The sequence below is a fragment of the Lotus japonicus genome, chromosome 1, assembly GCF_012489685.1.
Source record: "Lotus japonicus ecotype B-129 chromosome 1, LjGifu_v1.2".
Taxonomy (NCBI): Eukaryota; Viridiplantae; Streptophyta; class Magnoliopsida; order Fabales; family Fabaceae; genus Lotus; species Lotus japonicus.
Window position 1 is genome coordinate 81,041,886 of NC_080041.1, and position 5,519 is coordinate 81,047,404.

A 5,519-nucleotide genomic window follows, 5' to 3' on the forward strand; every position below is an offset into this window, starting at 1 on the left:
CCACCAATCTTGGTAGTCTTCATTTGATTTTGAATCTCATTCATTTGCTTGGAAAGTTGCTTGTTGGAGGCCATAAGTTGATCATAAGCTTCAACCTCAAGGACTCCTCTTCGGGCTTGGCGATCATTACTAGAGTTCATGGCTCTTATAGCCATTTTTTCAATCAACTCATACCCCACTTGTGGAAGTAAGGCATCGAACTCTCCACTTGAAGCCGCATCCAAACCAAACCTCGAAGAATATTGGAGACCATCATAGAACTTTGCTACTTGTTCAGCTTGAGTAAGGTTATGTTGAGGACACCTCCTCAAGAGCTTCTTGAACCTCTCCCAAGCTTCATAGAGATTCTCATCGGTGGATTGAGCAAAAGTCATGATGTCATTCTTGAGCTTCCTCAAGAGGGCTCTCGGAACAAACCTTGTGGTGAACTTCTCAGCCAAGTCTTCCCAAGATGTAATGCTACCTTGGGGCTGTGAATTCAACCACTCTTCAGCAATATCCCTCAATGAAAAAGGGAATAAACTCAAGCGGATGGTGTCCACTGAAACATTCTGAACTCTGTAGGTGTTGCAATTGCGGATAAACCGCTCCATGTGTGCATGAGGATCTTCAAGAGCACCTCCACCATACTGATTTTGGTTCACCAAGTTGATGAATGTCGGCCTCAGCTCAAAGTTTCCCGTGCCATCGGGGGAAACTATGCTGCCCGGATAATCGTAGCTCATAGCAGCCGAGGTGAGGTCTCTAAGAGAACGATTAGCATTCTCCAATTCTTGCTCTTGAAGTCTTTGAGCAAGAGCCTCATTCACTCTTTCTTCAATGTGGGCTTGCATCTCCTCCTCCGTCATATGGGCAACCATGGCGGCTAACTCAGCAGCTCTTTGTTGAGCTCGTCGACGATGGAGGGTGCGTTCTGGCTCCGGATCAAACAGCAGTGGATCCGTGCCAAGACTACCGTGCATAAACTGAAATCACAAAACAGAGAAAAGGTTAGTAGCACCTATTCAATGCAATGCTTAGTAACACAAACAAACAAACTCTTTAACTTAAATCGAAAACCACAAACAATCCCCGGCAACGGCGCCAAAAACTTGTTGGTCGATTCGCAAGTGTACGAATACCTCCGGGTTTTAAAATATCGAACCACAGGGATTGTGAGTGAGAATTGTTGATTTAAGCCTAAGGTTTGCAAGTTCTTAAAACAGTAAATTTCAAAGATTGGTTTTGGTTGATTGTGACAAAAGTTTTGCAAAAGAGAAATGATGAATAAGTTGTGAAAAACAAATGATGGAAAATTGCCTTGGGTTTTTGATCATCTAATCCATTTTAGTCCACATATCCTATGCATGTGAAACCTTGATTCAACTCTTGTTGTAAAAGCCTATGTACTTACTAGTTGATTCCTCACAAAAGTAATTCTCTCAAATTGAAAGTTAAGCCCAATTCCTTGTGTACTTAAACATTCATAAGAGGTTTAATATCATGTATAATCAGGCCAACAAAACCCTACCCTCACTCTATTCCTAGAAGCAAGTATAGAAGGACCTATTCCAATTCATGTCCCTAAATCATAACAAATTTCCATTTGATTATAATCTAGCCTATAGCAAAGGTGCACCAAAGCTAAACATGCAATAAGGAATTGAAATACAAGATTGAATCAAGACTCATGCATAGAGATAGGATTTAACAAACTAAAATTTCATAGAATCTCTTAACCCAAAGCAAAAAGAGGACTAGCCACTCATGGCTAGTGAATTCATGAAGAAAATGTAAATAAAACCTGAGAAAAAGTACAAGTTGGAAGCCTCCCTTGGCCCCAAAGTTCTCCTCAGCTCTCAAACTTGATCAAAAATGAGTAAAATGTCAAAATTGTATCAAAGAAATTGGCCTAAGCCTTATTTATAGGCAAATTACACGAAGTTGGGCGCTCAGGCGCCAATTCAAAGCGCCTGAGCGCCAATTGCATGTTGAAAAACATGCCTCTGGACCCTATTGGCGCCTAGGCGCCCACTCCCAGCGCCTAGGCGCTTAAGCTCGCCTGAAAAGGACTTTTTGGCTTCTGAAACTCCTCTTTTCAATCCTCTTTAAGTTCTTCATCAATTCCATGCTTCTTGGCCTTCTTTCTCCTTCAGTTTCTGCACTCCAAACCTAACCAACAAGACAAGGAAGATTCTAGAAGCTCCAAGAGCTCATTAGCACAAGAGGTCCTTCATAAAACACAACAAAACCATGCAAGTCCTAAACTTTACTTAAAATGCAAGAAAACTACCTATAAAACTACTAAATTACCAAAACAAAATAAAGACTAAGGAAAAGAATAAAAATGCATGAGAATGCATGAAACACTACATGAGACTCAACAAAAAGACTCAAAACAAACAAAGAAATGACCCTAAAAATACTACTAAAACAGGGTCATCAGCATCCTCAATAAAAGTGAAAGTTCCATGCGAGTGGCCGCCATCCACAAGTTTTAAGGGCTCTCGGCGGAGGAGGCTAATGGTAAAACTTGATAAGACCCTCGGAACAACATGAGTTGGACCGTCAATTTCAGGATTCAAATCCATTTTAGGTCCAATCCAGTTAAAAGGTCTCACGATGGAGAATTCCAAGCCATTTTCTGCACCCTCAACATGAATCAACCTCTCAATCAACTGTTTGGCACAAGAATAAGACCATCTTTACTTTTCAATAGAACCAACAACACAAGGGGACACATCCTCGTTTAGAACATAATATGCAGCATGCTGACGAAGAGGGTTGTCCTCATGGAGAAAACTTCCAATAGTCTTTCCATCCAATTCACTGCTAGAAAATGGATCAAACGCGTCTTGCACGAGCTTAAATGAAATTGACGGTTGCCAGCAAATAAAGTGGATGGATTCATTCTGCGTGATTCATTTATGGTTTCATTCTTTTATCGAAAAAAATAAATTACACCCGTCAAAGATTGATTTCTTGACCTCTCCTTCTCAACTCATATATCATCCAGCTCTTACCACTTGAGTTATTATACAGGGACAAATCGTTCGAAATACTTACCAAATGTTACAAATCATAAATTTTTGAAATTAAAACATTACTTTTTTTTAATGAAACATTAGTTATTTATGCGTTAATTTTATCCCATTTTTAATGTTAGTTATATCATTTAAATCATTGTTTTATGATAATTTATTTGCGTTTATGATAAATTGATTTTTTATATTTCTTTTTATCAAGAATCAATGTTCCATTGAAGAGTAATAGATACATGAGGCAAGTTAGACCTGTCACGAACGGGTCGGCCCGAACCGAAACCGGCCCAAGCCGACGTTTTTTTGTCCACTCGGTCAGGCCAGGTCGGTTCTCGGGTGTAAAAAACGGTCCTAGATTGTTTGGTTCGGTCGAGTTCGGTTTAGGCGCTGGTCCGACCGAACCAGAGATATAAATACAAAAAATTAACCCTGCCATTATTTTCTCTTTTTTTCCAACCCTTCACCTCTGTGCCTCCTTCACCTTTGCGCCTCCTCCTTCTTCTTCTTGCACTTCCAACCTTCTTCATGCGCTTCCACCCTCACCCACCTCCTTCTTCTTCACTCGATGCAGCCCTCGCCTCTCCTACCGCCCAATCTTCATCCGAAGCCGCCATCGTTGAAGAAGGAAGCGCACAAAGCGCGCTTGCTTGGAGCAGATGATGGATTGTGTTTGGTTGCAACGACGCGCATGTTCTAGGAGGCGACGGAGGGGTTACGTCGCCACCATACAACGCCATCTCACCACCAACTTCAGGTCTTAGCTCACTGGCTCTACCTCACTAGATCAGGTCTCTCTCACACGATCTGGCTCGATCTCCAGAAGATGGTGAAGAGAATACGGTTCATGGCCTCTCTTAATCTAGTTCATTTGATGATGGTTTAATTTTAGTGTAAAAATTAGGTCTTCTTCCTTCTCCTCTCTTTTTTCTGTGACAAAATTTTGATTTTTGGGTTTTATTATGTCCAAAGTTTGGATTTATGTAATATGTATTATGGGAATTGATTGCATTATTTAGAAAATTTTCTATCTTTGCTTTGAGGATTGGGGTTTCTGTAAGATCAAGTTTTGATCGAGTAGTACAACTCTATGTTTTGATGATTACAAGTTAACCTTTTGATATGAACAATTGTGGTACTCTAACGTGTTTTTCTGAGTGTGTTATTTACAGGCTCTGACCTCAACTCAATCTCACACAAATCAGAAGCACTGTGTATAAAGAGTAACCCAAGCAACGCTTTCGCATTCACCATGTTCAGTATGAACAGTGGAAAAGCTTCAGAAGTTCTGAAGCTATACAAACTCTGATGTGGACTCAGTCGCTAGAAGCTCTGAAGATCCAGAAGTTCTGATAACCAAGAAACACTGAAGGTTCAGATGTTCTGATGGTGTAGAAGACTCTGAAGATCCAGAAGCTGAATAGTGGAAACTCTGAAGTCCAGAAGCAAGAAACTCTGAAGGCCATGTTCTTCCCTCTGAGTTCAGAATCAGAAGATACAATGGTCAGAGGATCTGTGCTTTCCCTCTGACTCTGATCAACCGGCTTCACAAGTTCCAATATGAAGTATTCCCCTGATCAGAAGTCTCCTAGGTTAAAAGGTCAAGTCGCTATCCAAGTACAAAAGCAAGTGTACCTTCCTGACGACCTACCTAACGTTCTCAGCCACAGCAGAAGCTGGATTTTCCAGAACTGCCCTCCAACGGTAGCATTTCCCATGCAACGCTCAACCCTAATCCTTGGAGTATATATAGAGGCTGAAGATTGAAAGAAGCGGCGTAGAAGTAACACATACGCGCAAGACATATTCAAAATATTCTAAGCTTTCTTTCATCTGAAATTCATTGAGTTTACTATTAGCTTTTTAGAAGCAAATCTCTTGTAAACATTTCTTTGATAAACAGTTTGTTTAGTTCCTTTAGGAGATCAAGGTTGATCGGATCCTAGAGAAGACTAAGAGAGTGAATCTTAGTGTGAGCTAAGTCAGTGTAATTGTTAGTCACTTGTAGGTTTCAAGTGCAGTTGTAACTCTTACCTGATTAGTGGATTGCCTTCATTCTAAGAAGGAAGAAATCACCTTAACGGGTGGACTGGAGTAGCTTGAGTGATTTATCAAGTGAACCAGGATAAAATCCTTGTGTGCTTCTCTATCTCTTATCTTTAGCACTTAAGTTCTCGAAAGATTTGTCAAAATCTTTAAGGTGGAAGTTTTGTACTGAAAACGTTATTCAAACCCCCCCTTTCTACCATTTTTCATACCTTCAATTGGTATCAGAGCGCAAGTTCTGATTACCACACCTAACAGTGTTCAGTGATCCGGGCCGGTGTGAAAAACAATGGCTGCCACCACCAGTGAAACTCAAAGAGATGGTTACAATGCAAAGCCTCCTATGTTCGACGGTCAAAGGTTCGAATATTGGAAAGATAGACTTGAAAGTTTCTTTCTGGGTTTCGATGCAGATCTCTGGGATATTATTGTGGATGGCTACGAGCGTCTAGTTGA

The 5,519-nt window shown here is 40.7% G+C and overlaps 1 non-coding gene across 1 annotated transcript; it reads left to right on the forward strand.

Annotated features, from left to right (window-relative positions):
• The first annotated feature begins 285 nt into the window (after window positions 1-285).
• LOC130734813 (small nucleolar RNA R71) lies at window positions 286-392 on the forward strand. Its single transcript, XR_009018154.1, has one exon. It is a non-coding gene; the product is annotated as a small nucleolar RNA R71 (small nucleolar RNA).
• The last annotated feature ends 5,127 nt before the right edge of the window (window positions 393-5,519 follow it).